The sequence below is a fragment of the Rattus norvegicus genome, chromosome 16 (assembly GCF_021556685.1).
Source record: "Rattus norvegicus strain SHRSP/BbbUtx chromosome 16, alternate assembly SHRSP_T2T, whole genome shotgun sequence".
In the NCBI taxonomy this organism is placed as follows: Eukaryota; Metazoa; Chordata; class Mammalia; order Rodentia; family Muridae; genus Rattus; species Rattus norvegicus.
Window position 1 is genome coordinate 88,206,439 of NC_141549.1, and position 16,664 is coordinate 88,223,102.

The following is a 16,664-nucleotide window of genomic DNA, read 5'->3' on the forward strand; positions in this document are numbered from 1 at the left end:
AAATGAACTTTGTTGATAGAGCTCTACTTTTCCCCATCTCTCCAGCCCCAGTCGGTGTTACTGCACCCATTTCAGTAAGAGTGTCCTTGTGCTTGCATTCCCCTAGGATTTTCAACTTAATTTCACTCTGAATTCTGGGTTTTTCATGTAAGGGTAGTTTGGCCCTCTGTGGGGATAAAAGCTAAGATGTCCACCTCTGTCATCTTATGAAGGGCTAAGGGTTTTTAAAATTGCCTAGTAACATTGGAATACATAATATGTCCAATTAGAATGTACTTGAGAACAGGATTATTGCTGTTGGTCCTTTTGTTCATTCATATTTTTCTAAACCAAAAGTGCTTAATGCTCTCATGCTATCTTTTTAGCAAGTTGCATCCCATGAATTACTTTTTTAATGAGCAACCACTGCCACAGTAAGTGAGGACCTAACGCATTGCTTGGCAAGTGATGCAAATTTCTGATCTTCCTGGCAATAGACCCACACTCTTAACCGTTTAAGTGAGCCAAGAGGTTTCAGCTGCCTTAAACTAAAAGCTGATACCTGTTACAACCTAGCATGTATTGAGCACTTCCTGTATTTAAGAGACAGTTTAAACTAAAATGTAGTAAGACTGAAAGATGCGTGCGCATGTGCGTGTGTGTGTGTGCGTGTGTGTGTGTGTGTGTGTGTGTGTGTGTGTGTGTTTGCAATCAGATGCTGCATATCTGAGAGTTTGCCACCTCTGCTGTCAACACCCTTGGGAAAGAACTGCATCTGGAATGAAGATGTGTAGATATTTTTCCCTGTCATTATTGTGTAAGCAATATCATACGCCAAGTCTTCACGCAGGATTTGCATTCTCTTAAAAATTATAACTGATCTAGAGAGTATCTAAAGCATCTGTGAGGATATTCCTCACTGCGTACAAGGGATTGAGTGTGTGTGTGTGTGTGTGTGTGTGTGTGTGTGTGTGTGTATTTTTCATTTTTGGAGCATCCAGAACCACTTTATAATAGCTATCAAGGACTGATTCTGCCAGTGTTGGTTAATATGTATGTATTTCATGCATCCATCTATAGGGCACACACATAATAACATAATTTTATATATTTATGCCTACATACTTCACACACAGACACAACACACACATATACACACACACGTACACATATCCTTGTTCTTGTTAATGTTTACCACAACTGCAGGTTCTGTTATTTCTGCCGCTTTGTAAATAAGTAATACAAGCCACAGGCAGAGCTAAGCAAATGCCAGAGTCACACCATCTACAAGGCTGCACACTGAGCCAGACCCACACTGGAGCCCACTGCTAATGGAGATGCTGTGTGTAAGTAATTTACTTGGAGTCACTGAGAGTGAGGAGGAGAGAGGGAGAGATCAAGTCCCTCTTCTCGAACCTCATGTAAGCTTCCATTTTGCCATTCTGCCATTCTGAGCTTCAACCACACAAAAGATGCTCAGCTCTATTGTGAAGGGATCTTGGTTATGGTTTTACAACCGTGTTCTTGTAACAACTGGACTGAATGACCCATGCCAAACTAAATGCTCAGGACTTAGTATAACAGTAAGAGTTCAAATTTGGCAACTTGTTATTGTTGTTGTTGTTTAAATTGCTGTACGAAGTAAAAGAAAATTGAGAGCGTTCTGTAGTTCGTTGAATTTCTGGAGCTGTTTTCAGTAAGACATATCTCAACTCAAGAGATGTTAAAATATGCAAATGCACGCACCACGTAATGGAGGAAGCGTGCACTCTAGCTGGATAGTTTGTCAGTCCCTCTGAGTGTCAGATTTTCCAGTAAACCTTCGCAGCCACATCTGTAGAGTTGCCATTATGCACATCACGGGGTAGGGGCCACGTCTATTTGCCTTCAGCTCCCAGGACCATCTGCAGGGACATTATTGCTATTTTTGTTGCACCAATATGGTAACGGAGGTGTAGGTCAGTTCACACCCTCACTGAAAGTCAGACATCCTATGATTGAAGTCTCTTCCTGTGCTGTGCCAGGTCACATTTGCGGCCGCTCATCTTAGGACACTTTCCTTGACTCTTCTCTGTACGAGGTGGTCTGCTCTCGGATCCTGAGTTTTCCACAGAGGAGTAGCTGTAGAAGTGGCCTGAAATCAGTTTCTAGGATCGAGGGAGAGAAGAGACAGGAGGTCTTGCAGTGAGATACAGGACATAGAAAGGGTCCCATGTGATTCTTTCTCCTCAGCCATTAGCGCTCCATGCATCCAGGAAGGAAGCCCCACACCAGCAAATCCAAACTCCATAAGCAGCTGTTCGAAAGATGCCTTCGCTCCTGCAGGAACCAAGAAGGCATGCAATCGGTTAAACAGATGGAGGTTAATCTAAAAATAAACGAGGACGTTACAAAGCGATATTGACATGCTTCCAGGTTTCAGCCCCGACGTGTTGACAATCAATTTTACTCAGCTGCAACCTAACCTGTTACTACTCATAAAGATGTGATGGAATTGTGCAGTCCTGTGTAGCTGAGATCTGACCCAGACCCCTCATCAGCAGTGTGGAGATGGGTCCTCAGGTTTCTCTCCAACAGAATGAATTTATGTTCAGGCTGTAGGCCAGAGGGGTATGTGTGTGTGTGTGTGTGTGTGTGTGTGTGTGTGTGTGTGTGTGTCTGATGCATAGGCTTTGGGTGTGGCCTAGGTGTTGCCCATCTCACGCTGGGCATCCTCCCCCACTACAGTCTCTTCATCTGGAGTGTTTTCTTGGCTAATGGGAGGTAACATTTCGTTTTCCTGGAAATAAAGTGAAATGTGTTCTTTGACATTTATCTCCAGGAAAATGGAATATATTCTTTGACATAGATGAACGTCACTCTCTAACAGAGACATTAGACTTGTTTTCTGTGAGGACTCTTTCTATTTAGTTGGCTAAATTAATCCATTGTACAGCAATGGATTAGTATTGATTAGAAATCACGACACAGATGACTGTCCTAAATTTCCTGTTTTGACACTACTGTCACTGTACAGTAACAGGAAACAGAATGTCTTGAAGGTTACCTCTGGCTCATGCTCAAACCTGGGATTACTTATTCACTTCCTTTTAGGGGATCCTATTTGAATCACACTGTTGGACAAAGCCCAACCCTTTACATTGCATGTCTTTTGCCAATAAAACCAACAAATTCTATGACTGCTAATGATCTTTAACTGGATGTTGTGCACATGAAATGAATGTTCACATATCTTAAATAAAAGCGTAGCTTGGGAGGGAGAGACAGTGTGGGTGCCCCCACACACCTCCCATGGCAATCTGGGAGGCAGGAACAGTGCTGCCTCCACAGGACGAGGATGTGTTACTGTGAGCTATGTGGTCACTGCTCTGGATGCCCTCCAACAAACAAATCATGGAAAATTCCACTGTCTTAACATCTTCCCCAGGGGGGAAAAAATCAGAGCTGAGGGGCAATCTCCACCTCTCTCTCAAACAGGGTAAAACTGCAAAAGAGAGCTTGATTAAAACTCAGAGAGATACAGATTTATTAATAAGGAAAGAGATGCTTGTTCACATTCGGAAGTTTTACCTCTGATAATGAAGACAGTGAATTCCCACCTCTCCCATGGGTCAAACATCTAACTGTGGAGGGCATGTGTTACAAAGGCCAGGGCAGGGAGCAGGGGCGAGAGCGTGCAGCAGGGAGCGTGTGGCTACACTTTGTCTCCTGCTCCAGCTGCTTGTTCTCTTTAGTAACCACTGAAAGCAAAGCAGGGCTTTGTAGTCAACCAGAGACTAATGGAAGAACAGCACATCCTGCTGAAGATTAAAGGAAATTCGACCAATTATATTTTTTAGTGGGTATGCACCTGGAGACAGCTGTGAAGCCACAAACACACCTCCAGAACGGAATTTTTAAATTACCTTTAAAGTGGCAGCAAATTAGAAGGAGATGCTCCGTTTTAGATGAAAGAAAAAGAAAGGCCACTGCTCTGTGAGACCTGATACCACTCAGTTGCTTCCTCCAGCTGCTATGAAGACCAGTGGGGATCAGCTGTACCCTCAAAACACTTAATCAGTTTTATTTGCAGGTTGTATAACATGAACTAATGATTCAGGGGCTGAGGCTAGTGTGGAAAAGCCCTGCGAAGTGGAGAAACGCTACAAAAGCCTAAGGGATACAATGTTTCTATACAGTCAGTACCACTAATGTTAACTTCATGGTTATCTGATACGGTGATAGCCATGGCCCCTGTCCCCTTGCTCTCTCCTCTCCAGAAGCTGTCCTTTCTCCGGCTCTGCTGGGAGCCAACACACTGATGCTCATTCTGGGCGGATTTCAGGTGTGTTACTTTCTTTGCTGTTGCTGGGCAGATCTGGGGCGTTTTACTTTCTTTGGTGTTGCTCTAACAGAACGCTTGACATAAGTGACCAAAGAAAGGCGGGCCTTTTTTTATCATGGGTTGGGGGTACAATCCAGCATGGCAGGAAAAATCATGGCAGCAGGAGCAGGGGCTTCTGGTCACTCTGCATCCAAAGTTAGGAAGCAGAAAGAAATGGATGTCCTGTCAACTCTGTCCTGTTTATGCAGCACAGAGCTCCAGGGCCCAGAGAGAGGTGGTGCTCATATTTAGGGTGTGCCTTTCCACATTAATTAACTTAGTCTAGAAAATCCCTCAAATACCTACCCAGAGATTTGTTTCCATGGGGATCCTAAATCACATCAAGCTGACCGTCAAGATTAACTGCGCCATGATGGAAATATACTCTTTCCAACCCTTTACATTGTCTCCTGGCTCAGGGGCTAGGGTATGAGTGCACAAGTACTCACATTTCTTTATCTTTGAGGGTGGCTTGCAAAATCTCAAGTCGCAACTTCACACACACACACACACACACACACTCGTACATGCACACACATGCGTGCACATGCCCACATGTGTACATGTATACATACATGCACACAAACATGCACATGCACACATGTTTGCACATATACATGCACATGCATAAATGCTAACAAACTCACATACAAACATGCACACGCACATACACATGCATACCTGCACACACGTACCGCTCTCACATGTACATGTCTACACATGCACATGCTCATACCTGTGCATGTTTGCACACACACATACTCGCATGCATCCACACACACATCCACACAGGCACACTCACAGACACACACATGCACACATTCAAACACTCACACACAAATGTACATACACACTCAAACATGTACATGTGCACCCACCCAGGTACTCACACACAAACAAATCAACACCACCAGGAACAGTGGCAGTTTGAGTCTGCCCCGTTCCCCCACCCTGAATACTACCTGAGTTAGGAATATCACTATCATTTCTCCAGTCAGAACAGCGCCACTGACAAGGCCTAGGCAGCACAGACAACAGCCTACATGCTTTGGTGGCTCCATTATTTCTCTTCTACACAAGACTGTTACTGTTTCCCTTCTGCAAGGAGCATAGTCCTTTTTCTTTTAAGTGCATGAACCTGAGAATAGGCAAAAGCGCCACACAAATTTCAAAAGTTTTCTTCAGTTTCACTTCTTAAAGTTGGAGAAATAACTTTACAGCATGTGGCCTCATGGAAGGCTTCATTGAGGGCCACAGAATCATCTGGAAGGATACTTCTAGATAAACAGACTTTATCTGGCAGAGGGCTGTGAGGAAGATGTGGGTATAAAAGGGACCATTCAGATGAGGCATCCAACCAGATGGGGAGTCCTCCCCCCAGTGAGCTAGTTGTCCTCAACTAAAAGATGACATTACACATCAGGGTGGAGGACATTATAATATGCGTGTTCTGATATTTCTACCATGGAAATGATTCCCCACATAAAAATATCCCTTTAGAAAAATTGCTTTTTTTTTTTAAATCTGGAAATAGCTGAATTCTGTGAACTCAATCTGCTATCACATTAATTGAAACGTAATGAGGATATTTATATTTAATTTCCTCTAGGTGCTTATTCATAAATTTTCTGAGGCATTTTTAACTTCTAAGCACAACTTCATAAACGAAATGTTGGCATGAGTGAACAGAATATACCTCCTTTATTCATGACAACTTGAATGAAAATAAATACACAAAAATAAAAACACATCCTTTTCTGAATTATTCATCAGAGAGGAAATCTATGAAACTTGGACACCCTAAGTTTCTGAGGAGCAGGGAAATACCATCTTATCATGGATAAGATCATGTTTCCACTCCTCCCTGGGACAGGACAGGAAGGTGTGGATGGTTTCTGCTTTGACTTCACTTTGTTCAGTGCTGGAGTCCCTGTGCGCAGTGAGTTTTGTCTAAGCCATTTACCCCCTCCAAGATCCATATACTTAGTATGCTCTTCTCAGATATGGTCCACTCACATTAGCAGATGAATTGGTAACTGACATTTCACCTACTTGCATTCATTACCTGCAAAGTTGCTCATAGCAGGACGCTGTGGCTCAAAGTCATCCTTAGAGCAAGAAGAATTGGAGACCTGATTTCCCACACCCCCAGCCACAGGCCTCTGAGCTCAATTCGTCTGTTGTTAGCACCAATCCTTTCTGTGGCTCGTCTGGTAGTGCTCTTTCACTTTTGATTTGCTTCTCATTGATGACATCACTGTTTGTGTGGCCCCCAAGTGTTTTGCCAAGCCCGCCCAGCGCCCCTAAGCTCAAAAAGGCAGCCAGATACCTCATGGAGAAAGTGCATGAGATAGGATACCTTTCTTCAAGGAGAGCTCTGGGATCTTGACTGGGATCCATGTTGAGGAATGAACACCATTATAGATGACATCATGTATAAACAGAGGCAGGCATGCAATGCGGTTGATGTAGATGTGACTACACATGGTAAGAAAAACTGACCGTTGTCCCCAGGAGCCACAGCTCAGTGTTGACTGCTCCAGAGTTACCCTCCATGAAGAACAGCCATTACCACTGAGGAGCATGCGTTGGAGCCATTTTTGAGCTTTTGTCTAAAAGTGATATTTTATTTTCTCAAATCCTTTTTGGATGTTGGTGGGAATTTAGCTGGAACAGTTGGCCCCTCAGCTCTGACTGGGAGACTAGGCCTTCCTCCACCAGGGGTGATCCCATCTCTGCTGTTGGCTATGAGGAGCCCCTGCTCCCCGCAGGAAGAGAAATTCCCCCACTCTATTTCTACAGTTGCTGCCCTCTGCAGAACTTCAGGTTTTTTCCCCCTTATTCCAACAGTTTTCATTTAATTGCCTTTCCTGTTTATATCCTGGATCTGCAGGCTACATGACCCCGTGGTCAAGCATTACTGCCTTTGACCCTTGGACGGACGCTGAGATTTGCATGAGGCAGGGCCATAGCAGAGTCATCTTTGCGCTGTGATGGATACTTTTGAATCCAAACCGCCGTTACTTTAAGAAAAGTTACATATTGAAAACAGACTATTTTATGCCTAGAAATGCTACACTTCTCTGAAGAGCCCCAGTTCTACCAGTCAAGAGTGTTATCCAGGTCTAACAGTTGTGTTTCATTGAAATTTTAACTTAAGCGTGTATTAATTTTACTGCACAGTCTGGTACCACAATCTGGATTGTATATTATTTGTTCTGTTTGTTTCATAAACCTTTAAGACTTGCACACATTTTATCTGGTCGAATTCATCTCCCACTACACAAAACCTCACAGGCTGAATGCTCTATTCCCTATCAGGTTGTCTGCCCTATTCCACATCCCAGTCCATTTTTGTCTTCATTTTTAGAAAAAACCATCAAGTCCAATTTATGACACCAATATATTTGTAGGTATGACTACTGGAGTGTGGTCAACCTACCAGTGACCACACCCTTAAAGAAAGCTGCCCCAGTAACCATCCGCTAGCAACACCAACTTGGCTACGGGTGTGATTGGCACCCATCACCCTTCTCCATGCCAGGATTTTGTCTGGCTTGAGTTAGAACAGGTCTTACACATGGCATCCCAATCACCGTGAGTTCATATGTGCAGATGCCTTAGTGTGTGCCATCTGTACAGAAACAGGCTCTTTATATCCATTCATCACCTCCAACTCTTACTGTCTTTCTTCTCATGAAGCCTTGCAAGGAGCGCTGTGTGATACACACAGTCGATGCTGAGCTGTAAGGCCCTATTGCTCACAGGGTAATATTTTTGAGTCATAGAGCATAGAAATGAAGCTGGCACAGGCATGGAATCTTCATTCATACTCTCCAGTTTTCATACTGCTGGAAGATACTGTCCATCATACTGAAGGAGAAAAATAATCACCAATCTTACCCAGGTGTGAGGCCTGCAAACTACAATAATAACTGGTCTGGTAAGACATGCCCTTGGTGCCATAGAGGTACAAACATCATAGGAACAACCAATTACATCCTGGTTTAAACCTTACTCCTCAGTATGGAACCCATACGTGCCGCCATTACTGAGGGCAAGAACCTGTGCCTAGAGCAGTCAAAGGCCATAGGGGAACCTACGACTATTATTTTGCTTCGCTGACATAATATCCCACTTACTCCTAATGAGTTCTACCCATAGATTAGCATATCTCTTGACAGTCAAAGAGAAGCTTCTTTATTCTATAGATGTTGGTCAACACAGGGACCCACAACTGGCCAAAATGCAGAGAATAGGAGACTGTGGATTTCTCTCTGACTAAAATTTACACTTACTGTCCATTGTCTTTACAAGGGAAATATTTGAGGGCTAACACTCTTTAGAGTGGACAATAAGCACAAAGTGCTTAGTTTATCTCATGTTTCTCTTATTGACTAACTTGTTGTCTTTCAATCACATCTTCTTCAGGGCTCAAGAGTTAATATCTGGAGACATAGGAAATTATAGTGTCTAATGAAAACATCTATAAACATTTTAATTCTCTTTTTTAAAATGTGTGATCCCTTATGAGTCTTTAAATTATGCATAATAATCTCTTCCAATTATTAGTTGAAAGAAAATTGTCTCTATTGTGTAAAAGCAGCTTCATGTTCTAATGAGTAATTAAAAGTTATTGTTGTGCTTGATGACGTGCAGAGAAAGAACACACTGTGGATGGGTTTTCAGTCCTGGCTCTGCTTCTAGAGAACTCTATAGACTTTCCAGGTTCCTTGATTTTATGATTCTCATATCCCAAATGTAAGAGACGTGGTGGTGAGGCTAGGTTTCTGTCTGAGTTTTTACCACTGATGGAAATCCATGGCTGTGAATTTAGTAAGTAATCACATCATGTTAACCTCTTTATAATTTCATTCACATTTATTTATTTATTTATCTATATTTTATTTATCTATATTTTTTGGCAGAGTCTCACTCAGTAGGCTTGGCTAATAGGATACCAGTAATCCTCCTGCCTCAATATCTATACATCTATGTGCCTTTGTCTCTAAGTATTTACTTTCATACCTATATTTAGATGTAGCTCTTTCTATTTCTATACCATCTATATGTATTCTACCCATATATCTATATATCCATGTATGTAGATCTAGAGCTATAGATATGCCTATATATATAAACATATAAACATATAGATATACACATGGAGATATATAGGTATATACATCTCTATATATCTAATCTACACATCTATATATAATGTATATATTTATATAATCTATACATCTATACATTAATTTTATATCTATATATTTATGTACATACATCTATATAACTATAATATATATGTATATATAGATACATGTATATCTAGATATATCTATAATCTCTTTTTCTATATCTATATCTATGTCATGTATATTTACATAGTCTCAATGCTGACATTATAGGCTTGAACCACTACACCGTATGTCAAATAATTTTTATTTTTGAATTAACTGTTTCAGTGTTCCGTTTGACATTACTGAGAAAGGAGGCAAAACTACTCAGTGAGAGCTTCCTCATTCATCAATCAAATACAAATATTTTGACTCATCATTATAAACTTAAAGCTCCTAGAGTAGTATTAGTTATTCTTCTGTAAAATTGATTTGAAACATTTTACAGAATGTATTTACAACCATCAATGTATCTTTACTATTGTACTCTGTGCACCTCACAGTTATCACATCATATGTAATTTATAAAGCTTCAGACCTTCTTCAGGTTCTATTATCCACAGTACAGGTTAGAGTTTGCCATCAAAAGACTCATCAATAGAGAAAGTATCAATACAGAAACAAGAAAAGAGATGTTGTATTTCCGTATAACAGTGGAAAACCATTGTGTGTCTGGAAGAATTACACCAGTATAAATCTGTTTCTGCCCTTGCTTGAGCAGTCGAGGGTGCTCTTATCTGAGCTTGAATCTGGACTGGTCACATTTGAAATTGAAAAATTTCAGTTCAGCTGTTTGTACACAAATATGAAACAATTATTGCTGGAAGCACATTTACCCTGACATCCTCTGTAACTATGGAGACAGAGCCTCATGCAGAAGCCTCATGCAGAAATCCATGCTTGAGAGACCAGCTCAGGAAGGGTTGAAAACATAATGGACTCAGGCCTCAAGCCGTGCAGCCCTGTTAGCTTCTGTTTCCTAATTTCATTTTAGAAAGATAAATTATTCCTCTAGACACTCAGATGAAATTAACCCTAATTAAAATGAAATGGAAATTAACTTCATCTAGGGTGTTGTTCCCCATAACTTTATTGTGACCCTGTGTACATTTACTAAATTTAAAGCTTTGTGTATATCTAGTTTAGAGAGAACACCCACACAGTCCTCAGAATTGCTTTCTTCTCAAAATCAATTAAGTGGAGTTTCAAAGGCCTCTTCAGAGCCAAGACAACTAGATCCTGCAAGGCCCTGGGTCGGCTGCCATCCTGGTCCTGCTGAAGCCTTGGGTCAGCCGCTCTTCTACTGGGACCTTGGGTCTTCCACCTTCCTGGCCTTGTGCTCTGTTGAACATTGCTGCCAGATACACAAGGCTTCCATAAAACCTTCTCTCTTTCTTTTTCTAACTTTTAAAGATTGTTGGAGAACTGTCACATAAGAGTTCTATATTTAAATCATTTCAACCCCACATCCCCTTCTCTCCTACTCGTCTGTCTTCCCACTCCCTTTCAAATTAGTGACTTCTTCAATTATTATAGTAATATGTGCACACACAAATGTATAAATATAGGCCATATATAAATAAAATTATACTCTATAAATATAGCCTGCCCAGTCTGTTTAGCGTTACTCATATATATAGGATTAGGATCTGCACAATGACAACCCCAGTTGGTGTCCCAGTGTGAATGAAGGAAATCCCTACAACCCCATCCACCAGTGAAGAGCAATGGGCAACTAAAGGCTGCAAAAGGAGGGTGAATCAGTATTCTCCAAGGAGAACTTCCCTGTTTAAATATCTTCCCTGGGAACTCTGAGCTTAGAGTATGACCTGTGGGGACGGTTATTCAGCTTGTGAAGTGAATTCATCAAGGTAGACCTTCTGGGAGTGAAACTGTTGCCTTGGTGATTGATAGGTGAACACCCATGTACAGCAAAACAGTCAGTCTTAATGCTTGGTGTCATGGTGCCCACTCAAGGGCAGTGACAGAACATCATGACCAAGATAACTTATAAAAGATATCATTTAATTAGTGGCTTACAGTCCCAGGAGGTTAGAGTCCATACCCGTCATGGTAGGAGAGCACAACAGGCAGTCAGATACGGTGCTGGAGCAGTAGCTGAGAGCTTACATGTTGAGATAACAACCATGGGACGGACAGACAGACAGACAGAAAGACAGACAGACAGACAGACAGAAAGACAGAAATACAGACAGACAGACAGAAAGACAGAAATACAGACAGACAGACAGACAGACAGACAGACAGACAGAAAGACACAGGGCAGGGAGAGAGGGAGAGAAAGGGGGGGCTCCTCATGTGAGGTTTTGAAACCTCAAAATCCACCTCCCAGTGACATACTGCCTCTGACCAGGCCATACCTCCTAATCTGTCCTAAATGGTTCCATCAACTGGAGACCAAGCACTCAATATATAAGCCTAAGGGGGGCATTGTTATCCAAATACCACACGCCTTTACTTCTATAAAATGATCCTTTCCCACAATAGTGGGGTATTAAACTTCTACACAGATACTTAGAGAAAAGTTTCGAAGTCTGTCCCTTTTATCACATCATGCCACTTATCCTTGAGATGTGGTTTTTATACTCTACAAAGCATAGTTTTGGTCTAAAACTCAATCTATATTTTACATATATATATATATATATATATATATATGGAAAGTAGGGACTTTATATGTATGTCATACCTTTTGCCTGAATACTGTATATCTCAGGACCTTAACCAATATCTCAGCTCCTTGCAGACGCCCTTCTGAATCACAGAACTGTGTTTCAAGTCTGTAAGGTAGAGGCCCTGCATCTGGAATTTAAAATGGTGTTTTGGGAGGCATATTGACTGGATGTGTGTCCTCTGAAGCTCCTTTTGATTGACACTGAGGTTGCCATTGCTCCAGATTCTTAAAGGGGATAAAGTCTTGGCTCTGTAGACAGCTGCTGTGTGAGAGCCCAGGAAGAGGGAAGCCATTGTAGCTCACTCCCCACTGTGATGGCAACACTAGGCTGTGTGGGCTGCAAGGTCAAAAGGAGATGAGGAAAGTTGTTTTCTGAGAACTCAGGCGCAAACCTCTGTAGGTGCTGTGTGTGGTTCACTTAGGGGCATTCTGTTCTTTCAAATACCGTGAACCAACAGAAGGGGTGGAAGAGGATGGACACCAAAGTTCTTCCTCAGAGTGGGCTGGGACACAGGATAAAAACACACGCCGTGTGTGTGTGTGTGTGTGTGTGTGTGTGTGTGTGTGTGCACGTGCATGTATGTGTATGTTGGAGTCATGAAGTCATGAAGAAGCATTTTTAAGGAAGAAAAGAATATCAAGATTTGAGAGATGAATCAGTGGTTAAGAGTATTTATTATTCCTGAAGATCTGCTTGATACTCAGTGCCCACATCGGACAGTTCACCAGGAGCTACAGCTCTAGGAGATCGGATACCCAATTCTGGCTTCAGTGCATACTTGAAGCCATGTGGCATACATTCACACCAACACACACACACACACACACACACACACACACACAGACACACACACACACACTAAGATAAAATTAATCTTATTAAAATGAAGGGTAATAATCCTCTTTGGCTGTGATCTGAAGCACCCTAGGGTTGAGGTGGAGGGCGTGACAGCCTATTAAGATGAAGAAATAGCAGCAACCATGACAAAGTTGTACTTGCTGTCCCCTACAAAAAGTCACAAGGGGGGGATTCACCTGTGTGCTTAGCCTGATTGTGACCACGTGCTGAAGAAGAAACCTGGATCATTTCACATTGGCCATGTGGTCCCACACAGGTAAGAAGGAGGGTCATGCTCAGGTGAGACCCATCCAAGATCCCAAGGATTCATTCAGTCAAAAGTTCCAGCAGTGTAGCTGCTGTCCTCTTCCCCCAAGCTGGAATTATTCACAAGCCTGATTTATTACATTATCTAGACACTTGGTGACATCTGATTAAGTGGTCCTCATGCCACAAGTCTGTTGATAGAAAAGAGTGTTAAAGCATGCGGATGGTGAATTTTTACAAAACACCCATGACTTGAACACAAGGAGCTCATCCATCCTGCTTTGGTTTTAAACAAGTAGAGTTCTAGAGAGGTGCAGGTTGGAAGAGCATACAAACCAATGCCACTCATGGATCACCCCCAAAATCCTGCCACGGAAGGTGAAAAGCAGGTCCAAATGGTGTAGCCAATGGATCTGAGCCAGTCACTGGATGAGCCTCTTCTAAATTCCAGTTGCCTCTGGTCACTGTTCCAGAGAACTTCCAGGGAGTGTATGACAACTGAATCAACCTTTTTAAGGAAGTAGATATTGACAACTGGATGTAAAGAGAACCATTCTAGTCAGTCTATAAAACAAGTAAATTCCAGTTGCCTGGCCAAATCCTGTTAATATATACTTGGATGAAAGCTTGTCATGGGAGACACTGCAGTGATCTGATCCACCCAGTCAGGTTTGGTCATATGAGTGATGCTTCTGATAAAGAGTGGGTCTAGAGTCTGTGGAGGTGCCAGTCTAAGTGTCACACTGAAGGGCACGCATTCTCTGCTTGTGACTGCTGCTATGCACAGATTGAATGCATCAGTAATTCTCCACATGAGGCACGGAGATGAATTGGTTTGAACTCATTCACCACAAACTCAGAGGCACCAGCAATGCACCAGTGTCTCATTAAGGAAAAGAAACTTGAAAGCACTTCCCCTTGGTGTAATTAACAAGGCACATGCCCAGATTTGAATTTCTATCTCTCTCCCTGAGTCTTCTGTTATTCCTGCCTTGTATGAGTCGGAACCTGCGTGTCCCTGAATGCTACCTTACAAATCTGCCCCCGAACCTGCGTCTGTGTGTCTGTCCTTAACTTTTGCTAGACATTTATTGAAAACATCACATGGGGGAAGGAATGAGGTATGCTTAACGGAAATCTTTAACAGACTTTTACAAGGGAGTAAGTCACGGGCTCAGAGACCCAGATAACAAAAGAGCAGACACTATCAAGCAATATCCATATACTGTGCTGAATGAATTCTTAGGAGTATTTCAAGGGTAAAGAGAGGAACCCATGTGAAAATAGTCTTTCTACGGAAAAGGTGCTATGATGCACAAAATAGGAAATAGTAGAAAATACCTCAGCAAGTTAGAACGATAAGAAAAGAAATGGAAATTATTTAAGATCTCTTCTTTTTTTTCCCCCTAGTAAAAGACAACCTTTCTGGGAAATAGATAGCAGACAGACCACAAAGTCTCCCTGATAATCTACAATTTCAAAGGAAAAATAAAGGTGGGGGATCCATATAGTAAAACTAACTAGAGGGCCGAGGAGAGCACAATAGTGATTTTTCTCAATTTACTTATCAAACCTTTGGTTTGTCGGCATCATTTCTGCTGACTCCCTTACTGGGGGCTCTGGGCACGGAACACAAGCAGATCCTCTTCTACTCCATAGTCTAGTATGGGACACACCAAGGGGCAGGGAGGCAATGACGGGGACACCAGTGGGCAGTGAGGTGCTGCTCCAGGAAGATCGGTGAGCAGAAGTAATGGCCATGCTTGCATCTCACAGAGAACACTCTGAGGTTAAAACAGAAAGCACAGAGAAGGAGACATGAGAGATTAATTCAAACCCTTTCTGGTGGACTCGCCTGTCCAGTGAGTGGCAGTGAGCTCGGGTTGTGACCTCAGAAAGAGTGCAGGTGAGTCTTCTCCAAGAAACGATGAAGTTGGAACTTGAAGATTAAAGTTTAAGGGCAAGCAAGACGGGTGAGGTGTCCTCCAAGCAGGTGAGCTTGTAGCGTTTCCAGCAGACACAAAGAACGTTATGTCGCATGGCAGCACACTGTAAAACTCCTGGGAAGCTCCAGAGCACACAGTAGGTTCATGCCTTTTGGGATCTGGACTTGAGTTTGGCCACAGGAAAACCAAGGAAGAAACCCAAAGCCAGCACTCCTCTATGGAGACCTTGTGTGTGTGTTCATAGACTGTTAGTGAAGCCATAAAACACTTCTGTCAGAGGGTGGCGAGGTGACTCAGTCACTAATGTGCTTCTTGTATTGGCACAAGGAGAAGAAATTCAGATGCCTGCACCCATGTAAAAGCTAGGCAGGCATGGCAGCCGGAACCTGTGAAACAGAAACATGGGGATCCCTTGGCATGCCAGAGCAAACTGGCTAGCTAGACTAGATGAACTGGAGAGCGCCACATTCAGCAAAAGATACCACCTCAATAAAGGAGAGAGTGAGAGAGGAAAACCCCAGACATCAACCTCTATCCTATAAACATACACACACAGGTGTATGTGCAGTTCCACACATGTTCCCCTCCCAGGAGAAGGTGCAACTAGGAATGCATAACATGAATGCATATGCATATACATGTATACACACAGGCACAAACACATCTACCAACAGACATACATGCACACACAGGGACACACATGCTCACACACATGCACAGGCACACACACACAAGCACACATATGCATAGGCACACACACATGTACACATAGACATGCCATGCAAAAGAAAGAAAAACAAACCTGTCTTTATAAAAGAGAGGTGCCCAAGCAATGAGCAGCTAATTTAATATTCCTTGAAAATGAAGTCAGCGGTGTTCATCACAAAACTCTGTAAACATCAAACCGGCATGTGTCCTTCAGAGCCCCACATTTGCATGATATGACAGGGACACCACTGGAGAACATTGCTATGCAGGCAGAAATTGCGGCTGATGGAGAACCATGCTCCGCTGAGATAGATAGCACAGCCACCCTACCCGCACCTGGGCTATTTCTGCTCTTGCGAGATTTCGAGACTTCGTCTTAAAAAGGGAGACAGAGCGGCCTGTGGAAGTGGAGATGGGGTGCAGAGGTGAGTGCAGAAAGTCAGCAGAGAACAGCTCAAGCTAAGGACCCAGACCCAAAGAGAAGCTGGGAGGACCTGTGGGGACTCTGGAAGAACCGTGGTGATCCCTTTGCATCCCACATCTCTCCTGGTTTTCATTCATAAGCCAGAGATTAGGAAAGAAGCCCCAGGAACGTAAGACAAGAGTATTAGATGTGAATGTCCCCCACAGGCTCGTGCATGTGAACACTTGGCTCCCAGCTGGTTCGCGCCGCTTTAGAAGGTTGTGG

General features: G+C 42.7%; 1 protein-coding gene across 2 annotated transcripts in view; it reads left to right on the forward strand.

The window, feature by feature from the left end:
- Positions 1-16,664, forward strand: part of Nalf1 (NALCN channel auxiliary factor 1) — a 522,562-nt gene that overhangs the window by 392,366 nt on the left and 113,532 nt on the right. The window lies entirely within an intron of this gene.